Below are 25,712 nucleotides of genomic sequence, written 5' to 3'. Positions count from 1 at the left end.
CCACATCAATGACACGGAACGGAGCAAATGATTTTGATAGAGGTGAAAACGATCTGATGATATACGGTTCAGGGTGGCGGTCATGAAAGAATGGAGTATAATGTATGGTAGTGAGTGGGACACAGGTGGCCTTTCTGGATGACTTCTCTTGAACATGTCGGCGACACTGATGTGATGGATTGGTAGCATTAACCCCAAATGTGGATGGTATGGTGTGACCATGGCGATGTGACCGGTGAATGAAACAACCCAACCCGACTCGGGCACGGAGTGGAAGTGTCATGTTCAAGAGCGACTTGCTACCAATAAAGATTCTTTGAGTTTTCTTCCCAATTTTTCCCCAGTCATTGTTGACCAGTACCTCTTTATTTTTTTCAAGCTTGAGGAGGATAACATATGCTTGTTCTATAATTTTCCCTTCGGGCAAACCCATCGCTATGTTTTAACGAGCCTAGCGATAGTGAAACTCGTTCTCGTCTAAAGACTAGTTTGTCGCTATTAACCTTTTTAACGAGTTTAACGACAAAGATAACTCGGTCCTTTTCATTTTTAGAGAGTCTGAAAAGGTACGTAAAGGTAACTCCAAAATTCCTTTTTCATCATCTAATCCCTTAAGTCCAAAAAAGTATAAAACAATACAGAAGGGATGAATTTTCGATAGCTTTAACGAGCCAAACAAAACAAGCGCTCGATCTTTTTGTGCAATAATCCCTCAGGTCCAAAAAGATTAAAATCTAGATGAAGGATAGCACTTCCTGTCCCTTTAACGAGCTGGAAGGCCAAGGACTCAGCAATCATTTCATATTTTACGAGTCAGTTGAAAAGAGCTTAAAGAAGACTCGTCTTTTGAGGAACGAGTGATAAAAAGGGTAGCAGCTGATTCCAGGTAAGGTTTGGAATTTTCCAATCACGGCAGTGTCACAAGGATGGCTAGTGAAATCACTCTTCGCAGCTGTTCCTCAAAATGGGTAAACAATCAAATGGAGGTGAATGATCGGCCAATGAAAAAGTGGAGGTGACGGTGCACGACCAAGGCTTTAATGGCTGAAGTGCTACATTCACGGTGGTTATTTACCAGGGGATAGTTCATTTTTTAACGAGCTTAAACGCGGGTGGAAACATTTGCTCGGTGCGGGTTTATTTTTTAACGAGCTTGAACCTTGCGGTAACACTGCTCGATTAATCCAGTCATATGATAAGAATGTCTCATATAAAAACGACAATTTTTAGAGTTTTGCCCCACATCCTTTCTTCATGCAAGTTAGGTGACGACCAATCCTACGAGTTTAAAGGGTTAGAGGTCCTAAAAATTTAAAAAATAAATAGTCGCCCATTGCTTGCACTAAAAAAGGTTTGCATGCCCCCAGGTATAAAACAGAGTTTCAAGGTCACCCTCTATTCGAGCTGACAAAACATTTGTTTTATCAGGAAGGGTACCTCTTACAGGTTACCCAAAGATTGTTCTATTCGCGGCGCAAACAAAACACTTCTTTGGCAATATCTACCGAAATAAACAAAGGTGAGTGGCGGCGCTCGCCAACTCACATAACTTTGACAAGAGAATCCTGTACTAGAATAACCCCCTCTTCCAATCACGGACGGGGGTACAGACTAGGCATATTCTCCCGCGGAAACCTACTCTATACCCGAAGTTTTCCTGCCGAAGCAGACCAGGATGCATGCCCCCTGGGTTTCAATCATATCCCTCTGAATTACTCGCACTCATCGGGAGGACGGACTGGAGATTGAGACATTTCTTGCGTGAAAAGACCATTCAGGGATGGTATATGACTATTTGCTCTGTATGATCCGGGAAATGAAAGCTGGTCCACGAGCTTGACCACTCTTCCTTCGTGTGGAAAACACATTACTCTAAAGAGTGAGGAGACAATTGCCCCCATGCAATAAATATAGTCTCGTCCAAGGAGTAGATTGTAATCCAGGGGTCCTTGAACTACCATTACGTTCATGCGAACTGTTTTTCTTCTCAATGTTATGGACACATCGGGAAGGATCCCTAAAGGTCGACTGGTTCCTTTATCAAAGCCCGTCAGATTTCTCATCTCAGGAAAAAGCGATGGCGAACCAAGTGCTTTCCAAGCAGTTGAGGAAAGGATACTCACAGAAGCCCCCTCATCTATGATGGTACCAGCCATAATCATTCTATATATTTGAACGATAATTCGGAATGGTATGCTTGCTGGTAAACAGGGTCTGCCTAGTTGATTCCAGTCGAAGGAGACAACTAGGTTGCTTGGAGGTGGGACCGAATAGACGGCTGGGTACGGCTCTGACGAACTTCCTTCCTGCAGTAAAAGAATGGGTAAATTGCCCCCATGTTCGTCGGAGTCTGTGTTTATTGTGGAGCTCTGGAAAGGTATGTTTTTGACCAACAATTTAGTGACTTTTCGGTAGCAATTGTAACCCTTTCTGCATAATGAACTTAAAGAGATAAAGCATTTTTAGTAGAATATGTGAGAATTAGTATGAAAAACGTAATCACTGATAATTGTTATCTTTTCATGCAGAAAAGGGTGGAAACGAAGGATTACTGTTTAAGAGGAAAAGACAAAGGAAGAGTAACTGCTGTCCCTTTGGGAGGGAATCGGATGCGAACGAGATCAAGCGGATCGAAGCAGAACGACCCGGGAAAGAAAGAATAATTATCGACTCGGCGAAGTAGGGAAAGGAAAATCAAGGAGTAACGGCTTGGCGAATCCCTCAGGATCTTTGATCCTGAGGGATCGCTGTCTTGCTTATTTTTGCTACCTAGATACCTCCGCCATTTCTCTTATAAAAAGGGGCAACAGTGTTAAGCTTGGGAGACCTTTTTTCATATATGTAAATTCAAGTCTCAGTTTGAACTTTGATCATCGAGTCTCGTTAAGACTTGTTTTGCTGTACTTTTGTTGATGCATTAATACGAAAGACTTGGTGCTTTATTTCATCCCTGCGTCTGGAGTAATCTAAGGCGGTGTATCCTTGGAAGCTAAGGGCCCGGTTCCGAAGGACATTGGCTTTTGTATCATTAGAATTTGGTTTCTGTGTGGAGTGTTTATATAGTTTGGTAATCTGACGTGTTTGTCATATGCTGTTCCATGCTCTGTTACGACTAATTCATTAATGGTTTCATTCAGAAGATTTATGTAAGTAACTCTGTATCGTGTAAATGAATCTCTTCAGAGTTGATTGCATGTTCACTATTTAAGCCAACTGTTTCTGTTACAGAGCCTTCATATTGAATATTGTTGTATTGGATTCATTTGAACTCTTATTTGCGGGAATCCGGAAGTAATATTATTTTATTTGGAAACATAGTCATATTCTCTTGAAACATCAGATTGCTATAGTAAGTGTGTTGTGTATATATGATAAGTGCTGTTCCATAATTCATTTGTGAATATCGCCTCATAAAGTAAGGTTCATTGGAATTTCTTTTGACGATTGTTATTTGATTGTGGAATGAGAGTTCAATTCTAACTCGCGAGATCTAGTTTACTAAGTTGTTGTTCCATTTATTGCCGTTCCATTTACTGTTGTTCCATTTTAGATTTGCTGTTCCATTTTCCGTTTGCTGTTCCATTTTACTTTCTGCTGTTCCATTTCCTTGCATTTACTGTTTTGGTGTGAGAGGAGGTCTAAAGCTGTAGTGAGTCAGCAAGTCGCTGCTTAGCTCCGAGATCTTTGGTCCATACTCTATTTTGCTTCCATCAGTTTCTAGAGGGATGGGTTATCACTTCCGCACCCTTGACTGATAAATTGCCTGGTGTGATTCCTTTCTTTTAAAAGCAAATTAGTTATAGTTTAGCATCCATTTACTCTTGTATTTTCTAGACACTGTACTACGAAGCATTACTCTGACGAATAGCCTCGGATTGAGCTACTCTTTGCAATAACAAAGCGTTCCCGGATTGACTTATTAATGTAGCATAACTAGAGGTGAAAGAGACCCTTGTTACAACTCTACATTTTGGCGCCGTTGCCGAGGAAAGAGTATAGCCATTTGTCTTTTACAGAGTAGTGTACGAGTCTGCTAGGGGAGAGTTGGATTTTAAAAACGGAAGGTAAGAACCTGCGTACGGAGCATGTAAAAGCCCTGCTCCACCGTCCGCTTTCCTGGCAGAATTGTGGGTTGAATAGAATTTGGTAGTTTATAGAATGAATGACTAAGCAGAAAAAGGCAGAAAAAATTATCAAACCTCCATTCAAACCCAAAAAAGCTAAAGGGCCGGTAACCCTTGGTCGAACGACCTTCATAGACAAAATCTATAAGAAAACTGAATCTCAGCCATCAGTAGGTTTCAGAAAAACCAATTCCAAACAGCCTACTAGTTCCCTTCAGGCCACAGGGTCACCATCTGTAGCCTTCGCTGAGGTGCATAGTCAGACTGATGAACAGGACTTTCAAGAAATTGAAAATTCTATTCCAGAACGACTGCAGGAAGGGAATCTAAGCAATCTTTGTGAAGGAGAAGGGGAAACAGGAGAAGTTGAAGAACCAAGATCTCCTAGGATAATCCATCCATTAGAAAGCCCAGATAAAGGGAGCGCTGCAAAAATCATTGAAGGGATTCAATCTCCTCAAGTAGCAGGAGCTTCCATTATTCCGGACAAAGGAAGTGCTATTAAGACAACCAAAACCGTACCTTCTCAGCCTAAGAATACCCTTTTAGAAATCCCTGAAGGTTATTGGCACATATTCGATCCGATGGCGCAGAATCAGCCCAATACTCAAACTTCTACATTACAATATCCTATAGTAGATTCCGCAGCAAATGCTCCTATGAAAGCAATTCCCCTTCAACACATTCCTACATTTCATGGACTGACATCAGAAGACCCGGACGCATTCTTATTTGAATTTGATGTCTTATGCAGGGGATATGATTACACCACTGACCCCCAGAAATTAAAGTTGTTCCCCTCCACTTTGAAAGGAGCAGCCTTAAGATGGTTTATGGGTTTAGGTGGTGGGGTTATAAATAACTGGGAGCAGATGAAGGAATCTTTTCTAAAGAAATATCAAGACTACTGTAGGTCTAGAGAATTGAAAGATGAAATATTCCAAATGATAGCTAGACCGAATGAAACATTAGAAGAATATGTAGAACGTTTTCAGTATAATTTACAAAGGTCGCCTTACGCATCATTACCACTGCTTGATAATGTGTTAAAAACTGCATTGATCAGAGGCATGAAAGAGCAGTGGACCGAAACATTAAATATCATGGGAAAAGGGGATATTTATCAAGAAAATTTTGCTGACATCATTGATCTATGTATCAGAAGTTCGAGAGGCAGCACAAGGATAAAACCAACAGAATATGATCGGTTTGTCAGAGATAACAAAGCACCAACAGAAGGAGTAACACGTGTAGAACTTGGCAATTTATTAGAAAACTTTAAAACTGATATTCTGGGGACATTAACTACACAACTTGATATTGTGCAGGCTAAACAGAAGCAGATTGAGGCAGAACAGAATTTGGCGATCTTCTGCCCCCGATGTAGGAGAAAGCATAGCCACAAGGAATGTCCGCTGGATACAGTCCAAACATGTGCCATCTATACAAAAGATCACCTGACCGAAAGTTGCCCCTCACTTCCTGGATTGAAAGCAGTATATAAGGAAGCAGAAGAAGAACCGAAATCAACATACTTTGTTAACCAGCGTCGCCAATGGAAACCAAGGCAATCAGGTATGTTTTCAAACCCAACTTCTTCTTTTCAGCCTCCACAATATAGCATGTGGCAAAATCAATCTCAACCCCCATTTCCGAACTGGTCATCACAACCATTTCCTTCTCCAAATCCATGGATGAATCAGCTAAGCCAATTTGGTTGGCCAAATTTTCCTTACACTCCACCATATTGGCAAAATAACTCATACCCTCCGCAATGGACCCCCCCTACTTCACAAAGTTCACCCTGGTAGACAAATTGGCCAAGATCGACATATCAGCCAACAGGAACTATTCCACTCCCTCAACTGACTCTGCCAGCTTTGCAACAAAATCCCCAGTGTAATCTGAGACCGCAACTCCCAGCCCAACCTAATCCTAATCCCAATAATAGGCCGGTCCAGTCTCTCCAAATCATAGAATCAACAGAAATCGGACCTGAACTGAGGGAGTGCAATGATCTTCAGTTAAGATCTGGACGAATAATAGAAACAGAGGGAGATAAAACAATGCACATAGAAGATCAGTTACCAATAGAACAACCGTCGCAACAAGAGAGCGTAAATAAGGAGCAGACTCATCATCAAATAAACGAACCCGCTCCTCCCTTCCCAGAACGATTAGTCTTACCTCGACCTGTACAACAACTAGACTTTGACATTCTGGGGGAGTTACAAAATCTGTACATAAGAATTCCATTCCTCCAAGCCATTCAAGACATCCCTATATACGCAAAAACTATAAAAGAATTGTGCATAAAGAAATCAAGGAGGAATCCAACCACTAACCCAAGAGTCCAAGTAGTCGGTACTTTATCTGACTTGTTATCAGGAATACCCATTAAATATGAAGATCTGGGAAACCCAATAGTAACTGTTCAAATCTATGGACAGACTCTGACTAATGCTTTAGTTGATTTAGGAGCTGCAATTAATATTTTGACAACTTCTACGTGCCAAAAGCTTGGGATTACATCGGTAGAACCCACTTCTACTTTGTTAGAATTGGCTGACCGATCTGTAGTGCGACCAGAAGGAACTCTATACGATGTCATGGTCTCCGTAGATTCTTGGGAATACCCGACTGACTTCCTGGTAATTAATCCAAAAACCCGACTGGATGGACACCCTCTAATTTTAGGTAGACCCTGGCTGGCCACTGCCGATGCATACATTGGTTGTCGGCAGGGGAATATGACAATAACCAGAGGACCAAATATCAAAAATCTAGTCCTATATCCTCCAGCACAGCCAAGTCTTACAACAATAAAAACTAACCAGCACCCTGTATCATACCTTACTGACAATATCAGATCACCATTGACTATACAGAAGGCTCTAGACTTCAAAGATCAAACAGAAGATGATGCCATCAATAACTTCGTTAGTCAAACGGAATCTAGACCTCATGCACAGTGTTTTATGATAGAAGCTGCATTCGAGAATGAACTGGAAGAAGACCCCTTGAAAGATACACATGACCAAACGATACCTGTGACTTCTGTTGCTAATAGTAAAGTAGTGGAAATTGAACCGGGAAAAACGCTAAACATTAATGCCAACCTTACACCGGACCAAGAAATCAAACTCATCCATTTGTTACGAAAATATCAAGAAGCATTTGCATGGGACTATCCTGATATGAAAGGGATTGATCCCCAATTGTGCACCCACCATATTTACATAGAAAAAGATGCAAGACTTGTCCGTCAACCGCAAAGAAGACTCAACCCCCATCTAAAAGATGTTGTGAAAGCAGAACTTCAGAAGCTTTTAGATGTTAATTTCATTTATCCTATTTCTGATAGTAAGTGGGTCTCTCCACTTGTGGTTGTACCCAAGAAGAATGGGAAATGGAGGATTTGTGTGGATTATAGGGAGCTAAACAAAGCCACACAAAAAGACCATTTTCCCCTCCCATTCATAGACCAAGTACTGGACACGTTAGCAGGAAAGAAATTCTTTTCTTTCCTAGATGGCTTCAGTGGATACAATCAGATTCAGATTGCCCCTGAAGACCAGGACAAAACTACCTTTACTTGTCCTTGGGGAACGTTCGCTTATAGAGTTTTACCCTTTGGCTTATGTAATGCCCCTGCCACATTCCAAAGGGCCATTCTTAGCATCTTTGCAGACTTAATAAATGATGGGCTTGAAGTCTACATGGATGACTTCACACCATATGGAGATGATTTTGATCCAGCTCTAGACACTCTAGAAAAAGTCCTACAGCGCTGCATTGCTACCAGGCTTTGCTTAAGCCACGAAAAGTGTTATATGATGATGACAGAAGGGCTTATTCTAGGGCACTACGTCTCAGCAGCCGGCATTCAGGTAGATCCGGCTAAAATTCAGATTCTTTTGCTCATTCCCACCCCCACCACTCAGACGGAGGTACGCAGCTTTCTTGGATTTTCTGGGTATTATAGACGATTTATAGAACATTATTCACACATTGTTGCACCTCTATATGCACTAACAGGTAATGTTGATTTCATGTGGACAGAAAAATGTGACCGCGCTTTCCAGGATTTAAAGAAGCTTGTATCAACAGCTCCAGTCCTTCGAGGACCAAACTGGAATTTACCATTCCAAATCTCATCTGATGCCTCAGACACAACAATCGGTGCAGTCCTTGGGCAGGAGGAGGATAAAAAACCTTATACTATTTATTATATCAACAAAAATTTAACCCCTGCTGAATTAAATTACACTGTCACCGAAAAAGAATTCCTTGCTGTAATACATGCTGTCAATAAATTTAGACATTATATCACAGGCTATCCCGTTGTTTTATATACAGATCATTCTGCTATTAAATATTTAGCAAATAAGCCTGTTACAAATGCCAGAGTAACAAGATGGTTGATCTTATTGCAGGAATTTGATATCACAATCAAAGATAGACCCGGCAAGGAGAACCCTGTAGCTGATTTTCTCTCACGGATACCAAAACCAATTGAAGCAGCAGCAGTAGAAGACCAATTTCCGGATGAACACCTGTTTGCTGTTGCTGCCCAAACACCCTGGTACGCTGATGTTGCCAATTACCTTGCAGCAGGTAAACTACCAAAGCACTTAACCCCTAATGAACGTAAGCAGATTTTTCAGAAGAGCACTCGATTTTCGTGGATTGGGGGCTATTTGTTCCACACAGGGGCAGACATGCAAATCAGGAGATGTATTCAAGAAGATGAAATTTTTGACATCTTAAAAGCCTGTCATGACGGACCTTGTGGGGGACACTTTGCAGAAAAAAGAACAACACATAAAGTACTGCAGACAGGATACTACTGGCCTACAATTTTTAAGGATGCGAAGAAATTCGTTCAAGCCTGTGACAGTTGCCAGCGAGCAGGACGACGAGATGCCTCTGAGGCCACAATTGGTCATTGAACCATTTGAACGGTGGGCTCTTGACTTTGTTGGACCCATCAACCCATCATCAAATCAGAGAACATATATCTTGGTAGCCACAGAATATGTTACCAAATGGGTTGAAGCCGAAGCGTTACCTAGAGCTACAGAGGATTCGGTAGTTCAGTTCCTATTCCATTTGTTTGTACGATATGGCCTTCCGAGAGAAATAATTACAGATGGAGGACCTCAATTTGCCGGAAACAAATTAGCTGCAACACTTAACAACTATCACGTCCAGCACAAAATTACTACCCCATATCACCCGCAGGCGAATGGGCAAGTAGAGAGCAGCAATAAGGTAATAGAATCAATTTTAACAAAAACCATTGCTTCACATAGGCGTGATTGGGCCACCCGACTACCTGAAGCACTCTGGGCCTATAGAACCACCTGGAGAAGTACCACTGGTTATTCGCCCTATCAATTAATGTTTGGGAAACAACCTATTTTCCCCATAGAATTCGAAATCCAAACCCTACGAACTGCACAGGAAGTTGGCCTAGATTTAAGTGAGGCACAAATCAATCGACTACAGCAGATTAATGAATTGGACGAAATAAGGCTCTCTGCATTACAGAATACAGCACTTATTCAACAACAGCGAGCTAAATGGCATGATGCACTTATCAAGAACAAAGTCTTTCACGAAGGGGACTGGGCTCTGTTATATGACTCTCAGTTTCAGGATTTCTCGGGGAAACTGCAGACTCGATGGCTGGGGCCATATGAAATCCAGAAAGTACATGATAATGGGACCCTTACTCTCATTACAATCGATGGTTCTGGATATGCATTCAAGGTAAATGGCCATCGAGTTCGTCTCTATCGCAGGCCACTCACTCGGGAATCCTTCTGTGAGCAGCTACGTCAAGATACTGACATGAAAATTTTAGGAGAGGAAGTAAAATCTTCCTCACCTACAATTCAGTAAGGAACTCATTCTTTTGATTTGTACATAAGTTCTTGTATATACGTTTTTTTTAATATTTCTTTGATCCCTCTTTCTTAAGATTGCTCTTTACAGTTAGTGTGTTTTTGCTGTTCCTTTTTTTCAAACTGAACAACATTTTTGAGTTTTTGCTGTTCCTTTTTCAGAAGAAACAACAGTGGTTTGTTTTTGTGTCTTTGCTGTTCCTTTTTCAAAAGGAACAGCACTTCGTGTTTTTGCTGTTCCTTTTTCAAAAGGAACAGCAGTTCGTGTTTTTGCTGTTCCTTTTTCAAAAGGAACAACACTTCGTGTTTTTGCTGTTCCTTTTTCAAAAGGAACAACAGTTCGTGTTTTTGCTGTTCCTTTTTAAAGGAACAACATTTCGAGTTTTGCAGTTTTGAGTTTTGCTGTTCCTTTTTAAAGGAACAGCGTTTTGAGTTTTGTTGTTTTGAGTTTTGCTGATTTGAGGAACAGCGTTTTGAGTTTTGCTGTTTTGAGTTTGCTGTTCTTTTCCAAAGGAACAGCAGTGGTGAGTTTTTGCTGTTCCTTTATAAAAGGGACAACATTTGCGAGTTTTTGCTGTTCCTTTCCAAAAGGAACAACAGTTGACAATTTTAAAAAAAACAGCACTCATGATCTTAGGAGAACGGAATCCCAACTATTTGCTTGCATGGATTCTTCTCTTTCAAAAGGAACACCATAGTCATATCTTTGTCTCAGTGATGATTCATATTGAGGATGCTTTTTCACCCATCATCTTTCCAGTCTCTAAGATTCAGCTATACACTTATGCAATGAACATCAATTACAACACGCCGAAGTCAGGATATCATAAAATCGCTATCTTTATAGAGCCTAGTATTGATAAGAGGACAAGAGGGGGGACATACTTACTTCTCATCTCCATTGTCATTGACTTATTCCCATTGCCCTGGTTGGTTATCTTTATCATGGCGATTTCCTTAAAATTTTTTCTGATTATTATATAAGAATAAGAACAGAGGATTTATATTTTCCTGTTGGGATGATAAGACTTTGTTTAGATAATCTTCGGCGAAATCACATAATCAATCTTTTGTCGACGCGTTTCGAACCAACTAGTGTGGTTCATCGTCAGGACAAGTTGAAGAACCAATCTGGCTAAGCTTGCTTAAATAGATTGTGCAGAGATTCCAACGGCTATAATGCCAACGGCTAATTTTGACCAAAGGTCTTAGTCAAACCACTAATTATATTATTAATAATCTTAGAAATCGCTAAAACATATAATTTATTATTATTATTAGCTTGTATACTAAGAGAGTTCCTTTGTTAATTTTGAGTATAATATTTATATAATCCATTCTTAAATATAATGGTATGTATAATCGTTCATATTTAATTAAATAATATCATTCCAATGTTATTCAGTATTAAATTATTATTACATTAAGAAATTTTGTTACATTCGGTAAGTTGTGTATTGATTTAATAATAAAAAGGTAAACTTCAATATATTATTTTAATTAATTATATCAAATTGGCCCATACAAAAATAAAAATAATAATTCAATCATCTATATAATTTATAATTCTAATATTATTAATTTAGTATTCTTATTAAATCTTTATTATTTAGTTACATTAGGTAAATACATAATTAAAGTATATGTTTATTAATAGTAGAATATAGGTAAATAGTGTATTAAATTAATATTAATTGTTTAAAGCTAAGGTCCAAAGGTAAACCCTAAAATATATTATTTTAATTAATTATATCAAAATGGCCCATTCGAAAATAAAATAGTAATTTATGTTTATTAAATAATCTATATAATTTATAATTCCAATATTCACATTAATTAGTTACATTAGGTAAATACCATAATAGAATATCCAAAAAATATAGCTAACTCAAACTCACTCACTATTATAGGTATATCATATAATTATTATTTCTTATTTATTATTTGACATACAGGTCATTTTTCAAAAACTATATCATTTCTTATAATTTATATTAATAATCTATATTCATTAAATAAGTAATATTAATTCACTAAAAAGATATTAAGAATAACTATGACATTAGGTAAATAGATTATTACTAATAAGGTTTAAAAAAGGGTTTAATAGTCAAATAAATAAGAAATTAGATAAAGGGAAATTCTAAAGGAATGGAAGAAATAAATAAAATTGCATAAAAATGGAGAAAAAATCTAATCTAAAGGAAATATACCCCTTAGAATCATAAACGGGATAAGGATAGTACTTAGCCCGAAATTGCTAAATAACTAATTAATAACCCATACACTCCATAATAATAGGATTAATCCGCCAAAAACACACCTTAAGGAGAGGGAAGACAGAGACCCTAAAACCTAACAAAAGGGGAATGAGGAGGCTAGGAAGACAAGGCTGGGACCCAGCAACTGCTAATCTTCCAGCCATCATCCCTATTAAGATTGTTCGGCCTTTTCTCAATCTCCAAGGCCTCTCTAAATTTGCGATGGTGAAACTGCGCTACTTTGGCAATGACTTGAGCCTCTTCTATACATACATGATGCATCGTCTTCCCCGCATGCTCAGCCAGGGCTGAGGACTTGGTCCTACCATGCCTTAAGTCTTCTGAATGGTCGCTAATCCGTTGATTGATAGAGCGACCAGTCTCACCAATATAAGACTTCTTCCGCCATTCCCACTCTTAAGGAGTGCTGAACCACCCTTATGTGTAAATATATAAGAAAAGTACTGAAAAAAAAAAGAAACAAAAAAAGAAAAAAGAAAAAAAGAAAAATGATGACGAATGTGATTTATTGTCAAATGCAGGATAGGGGGTCTCATCAAGAGCCAGCCTACCATGATCATCAGGTTGGAAGCGAAGTGGCATTCCCAGCATGGCCACCATACCAGGGATATGATCCAAAGGTACACTAACTAAGCAGACCTTGGAACAGGGGGTCTCATCACGAGCCGGCCTGCCCACGTTTCGCGCCTTCCTGGTGAATGGCATTATGGTTACCTGGTTACCAAGCCAGCATAATGGCCTGTATTTTGACAAAATATTTTTATACACATACAGGACCATGGTTCCAGGGGTGAAATAAACAACTCTGCCAAGGTTATGGACACCTGTTGGCAGCAGAGCTCTGTTAATGGTATCGAAGTCATAAATGGTTACGCCAACAGGGATAATATTAATACCTCTTTGTTTCTTCTATCTTATGAATAATTCATATTTTATTCCCTGATTAACATATCGCATGAATACTCATTACTACCAATCATGGCAAAGGAACTGACAATGACCCCTCGGGACTTCGTACGAGTGACAGACGTCCCATCCCCCGGCCTCGCATCATTTTATGAAAGCTCTTATGTAAAACGCGATCCACCTTTTTGCCTCGATTTCGGTATTTAGTTGTCTATCCAAAACATGGCGTAATTTTATATGCTGTTCTTTATGACTGGTAACACAATGGCTGCTGCTCCTCTATTTGACGGCTGGGGCAGCCTATCACATTGTGGGGGGGGGGGAAGGTAATCTCATTACTCCACGGGGTACGTGTCACCACACCATTCGGGGTAGATAGTGTACGAAGGAATGGCATGGTTTAACGGTATGATAGTTCTATTTTACGCAAAGTTGCCATCCACAATCCATTTTTGCTGCATGCTCTGTTTTTCGCGACGATCACCTTCCCTGCATCCCAAAACAGCTCAGACAGTTGCTGTTCCATTAAAAATTCTTAGTAGAACCATGGGAGGTAAGGCAGTCCGAAGTGAGCCCCAGGAATTGACAGCCTCTGCTGCTGCTCGGGAGATCCTGGAAAAGGCTGGATGGCTGAATTATTTCAATCGCCTACAAGAACCAAACGAGACAGTGGCGTTGGAATTTCTGCAAAACTTGCAGGAAGACTACTCCACAGTAAGAGAAAGACGGATACTGGTCACTGACGATGTAATTGCAGAAGTTTCAGGCCTACCAGCCACTGGACCTGTATGGACGCTAAAGAACGAAAGACTGCAGAAGATTATAGAGATTTTTCAGGATGAAGGCCAAAGCTTGACAGTGAAAGGGAAGGGAGTTCTTCCAGCTACGTTAGGAGAACCATGGACCGAACTAGCAAAGATAGTACAGAGCTACATTACTTGCGAAGGAAGGAAGGACGTGGTAAGACCTCGCCATCTTAAACTGTTAGCTGTTTTAAAAGAAAAATGTTCTGTAAATATGCCTGCACTTTTAAATTCGCTATTGCATGATGCGGCCCGAAGCCTGAAAATGGCCCAGCACGTAGACGCAGTTGTTAGCCACCATGGATTGATTCGATTGATAGTGAGCCATAGTCTCACTCAACAGCAGAGCAGCTGGGAGGAGCTCATTGCAGTGATTGAGGGGGGATTGGTTGCACCACCCCCAAAACCTGAAACCTCCTCCAGCACGCCAGAACAATCAGAGAAACGCAGAGAAGTGGCAGCTGGAAAACGCGTCGCTTCGAAACGAAAGCATTCCTCAGATACACCGGAGCGACCAGAAAAACGCAGAGAAGTGATAGCAGAAAAACTTGTTGCCTGTACACCTGAACAGCCAGAAAAACCAAGGAAATCAGTTCGCCTAGCTCGAATACGAGGGAGGCTGGAAAAGATTCGGAACACCAGCCAACCAATTGAGATTACAGACGAACCTCCAGAACCAGAAGAAATACCTTCTGATGAAAATGCTGGACAATCTGGGGACGAGGCTGAACAAGCCGGAGAAGGAGGAAAGGAAGGAGAAACGCACTCTGAAGCTGAACACCCCAAGGCAGTCACTGAACAAGACAATCGGGAGGAGGAAGTAAGACAGCCAGAAAGCAGTCCGCTGCGAGACCCTGTGGGCGAAGAAGAATTGGCCGCAATCCTGGCCAGCTTGGGGGAATATGGCCAACCCTCCAGCCCAGCAGGTCCTCCCGATGGACCGCCAGAGGAAGAGATACCCGAGAATTCACATGCAGAGAACCAAGGAGAAGAAAATCCACCCGTTCATGAGGAAGAAATAAGGGATACCAGCCGGGAACAATCTGTTCCCGAAGCACCAGAAGAAATGCTGGACATAGGGGCAGATTTAAGGGCCAGGCCCAAACCCTCTGCCGAGACAAGGGAAATCAAGAAATTGAGGACTAGACAGCAGAGGCTGCTGAGCACTATAGCCCGGCTCCGACAGAAAATTCGCATTCTGAAAGCTAGTCTGAGGATACAAAGGACCACACAGAAGAGGAAGAGGACCGCTACAGCAGAATCCCGTCGAACAAGAAGCCGAGGGACTTACACTCGCACTGTTGGTCGAAACCCGATTAGAAGACCTGCAGCTGTTCCAAATGACGCTGAGGAACAAACTGCTGTTCCAATGGCCACTGAGGGACAGACTGCTGTTCCAATTGATAATGAGGAACAAACTGCTGTTCCAATTGCTACTGAAGAACAGACTGCCGTTCCATTAGCAGAGGAACCACAACAACCTTTTGTTCATGTCAAGAAAGAAAAGGAGAATAAGGAGATCCAAACAGAGGCACCGCCCTCAGGGGTGATCCGGGTTCTGAATTCTAAGCAGCATAACAAAAAGGTTCAGGTAAAACTCCCGGCCTCTACGGCCTTATGGAAAAAGGATCCAAAAACAAGAACCTTGCATAAAATGATGAAGGAAGCTCAACAGGAAACTGAAAGATTGAAGGAACAAACAGTCCCCTGGGAGAGATATGAAGAGTTGCAGCAGCAACTTCGGAATATTAGTCAGTCCGAGAGCCAAGCCTTTGAAGGCTGGAAAAAGGAGCAGGAAAAGGTTGCAAAGGTAACTTGTCGATTAGATATTGTTGTTAGGCAGATGGACAATGTGTGTTCCTTGTATAATGATGTTCTAGCCTGTAGGGCCCCTGCTAAAAACTATGCTTTATTTTTGCTTGAACGATATTTACGATTAAAGATAAAAGCTGTCAGGGCAGGTGCCCCTATACAAATCAATACTCTTAATGATTTCATAGATTGTTGCAAGCATTTGGAATTAAGGTCCAAAGATTATTATGTGAATTTTACTTGCATAACCTCGTGTTAGACCAGGAAACTGATTTAAATCCTGGCCCTTTCGTTGGGGACATACAATTGCAAGCCTTTGTTTCCTTCGGGGTTAATCAGCTAAAATGGTTCAGGGCTTATACCACTTTCCAGAGACAGGAAAATAGCCTAGACTTGTGGGTGAGAGCCGAGCCTAGAGACCCAGTACGGTTATGGAGAGCACATAGGAACCTTATGAGAACCCCGGGTGTTATGGAGACATTAGGACCCATGCATGAGGACTTAATCAGACAAAATTTGGAATATTTTCTGACTATTAAAGACCTTGCTACCGATGCTGCAAAATTCCGATATCAGATTTCGAACCCAAACATCCAGCTCAGGGAACCATTCAGATATGAAAATTTTGAGCTGGCAGCCAGCCGTTTGAACCTTTATGGCGAGCGAATTTTGCAAGCAGGGCCATCCTGGTTAGGGTATCGATTTCGTAGTCCAATCATTTGGCACCCTGCACCCGGATACCAGGCCTTGTATGAAATGCCTGAAGGTCAAACAAATCAGTTTTTTGATGATTTGGTTGCTCATCACGGTTGTAGGCCTCCACACGAGATTCCCTCTCCGGCCTACTCTCTTACTGCTCTGCATATCAACTATAATGTTTTCATGAGGGCATGAAACAGGGTAAGCAGGGGGGTGTGTGGAGCTCTGGAAAGGTATGTTTTTGACCAACAATTTAGTGACTTTTCGGTAGCAATTGTAACCCTTTCTGCATAATGAACTTAAAGAGATAAAGCATTTTTAGTAGAATATGTGAGAATTAGTATGAAAAACGTAATCACTGATAATTGTTATCTTTTCATGCAGAAAAGGGTGGAAACGAAGGATTACTGTTTAAGAGGAAAAGACAAAGGAAGAGTAACTGCTGTCCCTTTGGGAGGGAACCGGATGCGAACGAGATCAAGCGGATCGAAGCAGAACGACCCGGGAAAGAAAGAAGAATTATCGACTCGGCGAAGCAGGGAAAGGAAAATCAAGGAGTAACGGCTTGGCGAATCCCTCAGGATCTTTGATCCTGAGGGATCGCTGTCTTGCTTATTTTTGCTACCTAGATACCTCCGCCATTTCTCTTATAAAAAGGGGCAGCAGTGTTAAGCTCGGGAGACCTTTTTTCATATATGTAAATTTAAGTCTCAGTTTGAACTTTGATCATCGAGTCTCGTTAAGACTTGTTTTGCTGTACTTTTGTTGATGCATTAATACGAAAGACTTGGTGCTTTATTTCATCCCTGCGTCTGGAGTAATCTAAGGCGGTGTATCCTTGGAAGCTAAGGGCCCGGCTCCGAAGGACACTGGCTTTTGTATCATTAGAATTTGGTTACTGTGTGGAGTGTTTATATAGTTTGGTAATCTAACGTGTTTGTCATATGCTGTTCCATGCTCTGTTACGACTAATTCATTAATGGTTTCATTCAGAAGATTTATGTAAGTAACTCTGTATCGTGTAAATGAATCTCTTCAGAGTTGATTGCATGTTCACTATTTAAGCCAACTGTTTCTGTTACAGAGCCTTCATATTGAATATTGTTGTATTGGATTCATTTGAACTCTTATTTGCGGGAATCCGGAAGTAATATTATTTTATTTGGAAACATAGTCATATTCTCTTGAAACATCAGATTGCTATAGTAAGTGTGTTGTGTATATATGATAAGTGCTGTTCCATAATTCATTTGTGAATATCGCCTCATAAAGTAAGGTTCATTGGAATTGCTTTTGACGATTGTTATTTGATTGCGGAATGAGAGTTCAGTTCTAACTCGCGAGATCTAGTTTATTGAGTTGCTGTTCCGTTTATTGCCGTTCCATTTACTGCTGTTCCATTTCAAATTTGCTGTTCCATTTTCCGTTTGCTGTTCCATTTTACTTTCTACTGTTCCATTTCCTTGCATTTACTGTTTTGGTGTGAGAGGAGGTCTAAAGCTGTAGTGAGTCAGCAAGTCGCTGATTAGCTCCGAGATCTTTGGTCCATACTCTATTTTGCTTCCATCAGTTTCTAGAGGGATGGGTTATCACTTCCGCACCCTTGACTGATAAATTGCCTGGTGTGATTCCTTTCTTTTAAAAGCAAATTAGTTATAGTTTAGCATCCATTTACTCTTGTATTTTCTAGACACTGTACTATGAAGCATTACTCTGACGAATAGCCTCGGATTGAGCTACTCTTTGCAATAACAAAGCATTCCCGGATTGACTTATTAATGTAGCATAACTAGAGGTGAAAGAGACCCTTATTACAGCTCTACATTTATGAAGAGAATTTGGACGGTGTCATCCTTGTTCTCTTCAGTGACTGTATCATCTGAAGATAAAACCTCTGAAGGCAAGACCGGGTCAACTGCCGCCTCGACCTTTTGAATTTCGTCTGGTATGGATCCAGATGGTTTATCTTCAATGATAGGTGCTTCAGCCGACCACCTGAGCGGGCCAGCCGGATTTTCAACTAATGACAGACTCGGCAAGAGTTTTTTATATCCAGGAGGAAGTCGTAACGGTGAAATCGGACGATCATACAAAACTCTTTTAGCTTCGTCTAAGAAGGGACAACGGTGGACAACATGATCACCTTCGCACAGTTTACAAGGAAATCTACATTTCCCTTTTTGTCCTGGGGCTTCACTTTCACTTGTTGATGGTGTGCTTTCAACTTGATCATCAGAGGTTGACGACACTGGGTTGTGCAAACGAGGAGACCAGTCCCTTAATATCCGAGGGATGCAAGGACAATCTCTGTGAAAGTGGTCTCCTTTGCAAATGACACATGGCGATTTAGGCCTGGTCGGTGCAGTGTGTGGATTTTCGTTAGACGACACTCGTTTTCCCCCATTCGCCTTTGGCTCCTTCTTCTTCTTCTCTTTCTTCTTGTTTTCCTTCTTCTCCTTAGGAACTTGACTTTTGGCTTTACCAGCCCCATCAAGCGAAGAGGAAGGAGGAGAGGAGGAATTAGAGGAAGTAGAAGGTTGGTGGGAAACTCTGGACTCGTCTAATTGCTGATTCGATTGTTCAAGAATAGTGGTGTTCTGAACGACAGAGGTTGAGAAGAGCCAGACAGGCAAACCATTTGTCAGCCCTGGAAGTGACAATGTGGCCATATGGGGTGCACCAACATCTCCCCAAGAGGAGAAGGGACTAGGATTTCCACCAAGGGGAATTCCTTGGTTAGTAGACTCCATTTTCTCAACCCAAGATCAACGTAGGAAAGGGGTATGAATATTCCGTTTAAAATAAATTTTTATACGCTTTGACACAACTTGTTTTTTCAGTTTTTAAGATTCGAGAAAAAACAAAAGATGACTCTAGTCTCCTTCGATTTTTAATGAGCCTGAAGTGACAAGTGCTCAGATGGACCTTTTCCCTTAAGGAGTCTGAAAAGGAACGAAAGGGACTGCTCTGGAGGTCTAGGTAGAGGGAGTACCAAACCAATTGCAAAACTGCAGAATAGTTTTTACGGTACGACAATCAATCTTCCCGAATGCTGTGTTCAGTGCATTGCGATCAGTAGGGCGGCCGACACGGCTTCATATGGATAAAGGATTTAAGCCTATAGGGGTCTCCCAAAATATACTCGACGATACGTGGGAGCACAAGTCCATACTGGCACTTATCGTCTCAAAGTGGAGGAATCACCCAACCATCAGTGAGGACAACAATTACCAGGCTTTACGACACCGGAATACGTCTCTGGCCTAGACCTCTAAATGTTGTGCGTTGAGTTCCAAAGTGTTGTTATATTCATTGAATTTATTTTAAGTTGATCTTTCTTATGAAGTTTGCCTTTTTGGGTTCACCATGAGATGTAGATGTAATTCCTAAAATGCAATCTAAAGATGATAAACAAACTTTTATCTCTTTTCTGCAATGAAAATCCTAGCTACTAGGGGAAAAGAAAGACACAATCTTTTCACAAAGAGCAAAGAACACACTGTAAATGCACTTTCCTAAATCAAGCCAAACAGACTGTCTATATGCAAATGCACATGCATGTATTTGTTTTTCACTTTCTTAGTATTGATGCTAAAAAAAAGTTGATGTACAAATCTGGATTTGCTTTCAAGCGACAAACACAAACAAGCTTCTTTTCGAAATCAAAAGGTAGAGATGATTACGACACTTTATGATTTTGAAATAAATACTCGTTTTGACACTAGAAAGTCACAAATTCAAACCAAAGGCAATAGTAAAAGCATAATCGACCATCAACAGCAAATAAACTTTCTCCTATGATCGAAATCGACACTTGCGACAGATCTAAATCAAAGGACGACAGTACGATTATTATACTTTTGCAATGGAAAACTGTAAACGACTCAACAAACACACAAAAACATCTACAGTTCTTTTGTACAAATGAGGTGGAATATCAGTAAGGAAAAGGGGTTTGAAACAGTCATATACTGATCACAGGCTGCAAAATTCAGAGACAAAACTGGAAAGAATGAAGCACAAGAACCTCAGCTGCACAGGGCTAGGCTGATCAGCGCACCTGTTACACAGAGAAACTGCATTGCAGCGCAGGTTGCCCTTTCGGGAAGTGCGTTGAAATGTAGGATCTCTTCACAGTAACTGCGTTGGGCCAGAAGCGGGAATTCTATCCGGGTTCTGGGTCACAGTTTGCAGTTTAGTCTTTGGTTTTTTGGCCGAGTAAAAGCAATCAATAATGCATAATCAGGGGTAGATCTAAGGAGGGTCTAAGAGCTATCACAAGGGAAATCAGATAGTCTGTGAATCAGCTGTTCAAATCATAAACAAATCCAGTGAATGGATTGAAGTAGTAGATGTCTACTTTGCATTTGTTATGGCAAATGAAGTTCGAATGCTACTTATAAGTTTATGAAACAAACAACAAGAGATACACAAACAAACTAATTAGACATTCTCCCCAGCGGAGTCGCCATTTTGTTACCGGGAAAAGTGTCTATTTAGAACTGCTCTATCCCACTAAGGTGTGACAGCTGCCTTAGAAACAAACAGAGAAAACTACTTTTGTATTTCCTTTATGAACTATAAATAGAGAAGAATAGGAAGAACCAACCTGTGTCTTGCGCTAATCCTTTGATCCAATCCTTCTCTTCTTTGACAGCTTCCAGCTACCTGCTCCCTTACTTGCCCAGCTTCACCAAGTACCTGTAAGATCACAGAAGAAGAAAACTATACAAAGACATGGATTTATATTCATAAATAACTTAGGATCAGATTTAAGTTAACCATACAAATGTAACAAGCATCAATGATACAAAAGCATGGAGGAGAAACTCAAATAGTTTTTATTGATAAACAAGAAGATCCAGGAGGAGTTACAACCGATGATTCCTGACCCAGCATCAACCTACCAGCAAAGAAGCCCCTCTTCACCTCCAACAAAGCATAGATCACCCAATTCTCTGATGTTTGTCTCAAAACCAATAGCAATTCCTTACAATGTGCAAAATTCCAGCCTCTGGATCTCTGAGATGAGGGATCCATATATAGATGTATGCAAGGAGGATGGGTCAGCTTGTGATTTGATTAGTGGCTTCTCTCTGTTAGTTCTTGCTTCCACTTGGAGACTGAAAGCCTCTTACTCATCCTTGGTCGAATTCAGTGAGGCAAGTGTCATAAGAGAAGATTCTGGAAGCTTCCATTGTCTCTCCACCTCGCGGAATGACACTGCCATTTGTAATTTCTCGCTCAACGCACCCTCATAGTGCATTTAGGTGCGTTGCAACGCACCTAGCCAATGGATTTAGGTGCTATGCAACGCACTTAGCTAGTGGAGCAGCTGAAATGATCCTGTTTTGACTTATTCTGAGCAGTTTCTGGTGGAGAACTTCTGGGAGAAGCTGTAATTTGTTGACCTTGTTCCTTTAGGGGTTAGAACAACACTTTTAGGGACTTAGGAGCCCTTGGTTTATGGACATTTCATTATTGGAGCTGTAAGGCACAAAAATGTCTATAACACCATTACATTGAGTTCCTTCATGAGATGATGAAACTTCTGCTGAACTTGGTCCCTGGAGAGCCACTTGCCCTGGTGAAGGAGTTGGCCTGCTTTGACAACTCGATACGGTTGGATCTTCTGCTGGAAAGTGTGATTGATCTGTGTGTCCATGTTCTGATCAGTTGCAGCTTGTTCCATGCAATTTGGATTTAACTCTGTTGGTGTGAGTTGTTCTGCAATGTCGGATGTGTTTAGTAATGATGGAAAGTATGGCTGAAGGCGGTCCACATTGAACATTGGGTGCAGGCCAAGGAATGGGGGAATGCTGAGCTTAAATTCATTCTCTTCCACAACCTTGGTAATGGTGTAAGGACCATATCGTATTGGTCTGAGTTTCTGATAGGCTCCGATAAGGCGTTCCTCTTGCAAATGAAACTAGACTTTCTCACCCACCTAAAACTTGTGTGGCACCTGATGTTGATCATGTCACTGCTTGTACTTGGCATTTGATTTCTCCAGAATGTCATGGACCTACTGGTAGATATGTTGGATGTGATCAATGAAGATGTTTACCTTATCTATTTTGGACTAGACATGAGCCGAATCTGCCTGAGTAGCTGCAAATGGCATGGCCACATCAATTGGACATAGTGGTTGGAATCCCAAGCCCACCTGAAAAGGGTTATGGCCAGTCGAGCTTTGGAGAGCCCGATTATAGTAGTGTTGAACATAGGGGAGGCTCTCATCCCATGTGCGTGGATGCTTTGAGTTGTACATGCACAGAATGTGTACGATCATCTTGTTGACAACCTCTGTCTGGCCATCAGTTTGGGGATGGAAGGCTGTGGACTTAGTGAGTTTGGTGTCCAACATCAACCAGAGACTGGACCAAAATGTACTGAGGAACCTTCTGTCCTGATCTGAGATGGTAGACTATGGGATCCCAAAGTGTACACACACTGGTTCAAAGAAGAGTTTAGCAGTGGCTTCTGCTTTGATATTCTTCTTGCAGGCTGCATAATGGCCATCTTCGAGAACCTGTCGACGACCACAAAGACACAGTCATTTCCATGCTTAGTAGAAGGAAGGACCGACATGTAATCCATGGAGATGGATTCCTAAGGTTGACTAGGGGTAGGCAACGGAGTATAGAGGCCTTGCTTCTGGATGGTTGGTTTGGGAATGACACAGGCAGTACATGATCTGATGTACTTCCCAGAATCCTGTCGAAGATTCAGCAAATAGAAATACTTCTACATTACTACCACCATTTTCGCGACCCCGAAATGCCCAACAGCCCGACTATAGTATGCTTCCCAAATCATCTTGGCATGCTCGCTTCAAGGAACACAGAGGTGACCTAGGTGGCATAATAGGGCATCCTGGAGGTGAAAATCTGAAACATGTTGACCTCCAAGAGTGTCTGGTATGTGTGGCCGAATTCTAGGTCGCTTTTGTAGAGAAGTGGCCAATCAGAAGTCTCGTGCCCACAAGAGTTGAGCACGATGTTTAACTCCATGATCAATGGTTGAATGAGGCAATCTGCAACATTATTGGTGCTGACCTTCTTATACTTGATCTTCAAATGGATTTGTTGCAGGTATGTGGACCACTTCTGATGGAAATCATTCTGCAACTTCCCTTGCGTTTGTATGAACTGCACAGGCCGATGGTCTGTGTGGATGACCATTTCCTTCCCCAAAATGTAATGTTTCCATTGTTTGTAGGCCTGCACAATGGAATACATCTATTTGTCATAAATGGGATACTTATAGACTGTGTCTGAAAGTGTCTCACTGCGATATGTCACTGGATTCCCGTGTTGAGTAAGGACTACCCCAATAACATAGTCAGAGGCATTTGTCTCAATCTCAAATGGTTGTTGCAAGTCTATTAATGCGAGCATTGGTGCCGAGAAGAGGCAATGTTTCAACTCTGTGAATGCCTTATGTTGAGACTCAAACCAAAAGAATTTTTCTTTCTCTCCTCCCTTGGCGACTTGACTCAAGGGCCAAGTGATATGAGAAAAGCCCAATATGAACTTGCGGTAGAAATTGGCAAGACCTAGAAAGCTGCGGATTTCTGTCAGAGTGGTTGGAGATGGCCAATCCCGAATGACTTGGATGTTGGCTAGATCCACATGCACCCCCCATTCATCAATAATGTATCCCAAATACTGAAATTAGGTCATGCCAAAAATGCATTTCTCCAAATTGGCACATAGCTTGTCTTGCCGCAGTGTTTGGAGAACCTGTCAGATGTGGTGGAGGTGCTCTTCCCAACTCTGGTTGAAGATCAGGATGTCATCCAAGTATACCACTACAAATGAGTTGGTGAATGGTCACAAGATGTCATCCATCATCCTCATGAAGGTTGTAGGATCATTCGTCAACCCGAAAGGCATAACCAACCATTCGAAAAGGCCCTCCTTGGATTTGAAGGCAGCCTTCCACACATCAGAGGGTTCGATTGGTACCTGGTGATATCCTGACTTCAAGTCAATCTTGCTGAAATATTTTCCTCCCTTAAGTTGGTCCAGAAGGTCATCAATCCATGGGATCAAGTACCTATTCCGGACAGTGATCTTGTTCAACACCCGATAGTCAATACAGAGTCTCCAAGTTCCATCCTTCTTCTATACCAACACGAACGGTCTCCCATAGGGTGATGAACTCGGTCGGATGTGACCTTTCTATAGTAGCTCCTAAATTTGCCTCTTTATTTCATCGTTCTCCAAAATGGAGCATCGATAGATTGGTCCATTGGTAATGACGCACCCGGGGTCAGATCGATAGAGTGCTTGACCTAACAGTGCAGAGGAATCCTGCGGGGGAGGTGAAGATGCCCTTGTACTCCTCCACGACCTTGTCCATCTGTAGTTTTTGTGTGGAGGGGCCCTGTTTGGAGGTCGCGACCATCCTCTTCTTCTTTCCTTGAGGGCGTATCATCAGGAAAACAAATTTCCTGGTTTTGGAAATGAGCTTATTGCATTGTTTTGCAGTAACCAAAGAGATGGCGGTAGGCGGTGCTACCTCCGGTATCTTGTACAACTTGTTTCCAAAAGTAACATTAACAACACGAGGCCTTGATTCATTCACATCATGTCACTTCCACAAGTATGGTTGGCTTAATAATACATCACAAACATCAAGGGGAGCAACGTCACATAACACCTCATCTGTGAAGGGCTTGATGTTGATGGAAGGCAACACTGTTGGCTCACACGAAGATCTCGTCCTTGGTGAAGCCACCTGATGGTGTACAATTGGGGATGTGCTGTGGTCGGTAAGTCTAGACGCTTCATGACCTTTGCCAAAATGAGGTTCTTTTGGCTCCCGCTGTTGACAATGAACTATAGCAGGGAACCCTTTACCCACATTTGGGAATGGAAGAGGTTCTCCTCCTCCTCTGGATCTTCGAGTTCCTCCTTCTGGATCTTCATGGTGGCAATGATGGCATTGGGCTTCGCATCGATAATCTGCTTCCCTTTGTTATTCCCCTTGTCAGGTTTTGACTCAAAGTCAGAACATGCATCTGATTAGGAAGCCTTTAGCTCGGCCACCAGTGACTTCTTGGCCTGACACTCACTTGTATTGTGAGTGGAGTTCTTATGGAACTCACACCACTTTCCTGTGTCCTTCTTCGACTTCGCGATGTTTTTCTTTGCTTGCGGCTTTGGTGGG

This window comes from Pinus tabuliformis, chromosome 4_2 (genome assembly GCF_031772625.1).
Source record: "Pinus tabuliformis cultivar Carrire ecotype Pingquan chromosome 4_2, CPIR1, whole genome shotgun sequence".
Taxonomy (NCBI): Eukaryota; Viridiplantae; Streptophyta; class Pinopsida; order Pinales; family Pinaceae; genus Pinus; species Pinus tabuliformis.
Note: the sequence above shows the minus strand (reverse complement) of the source record.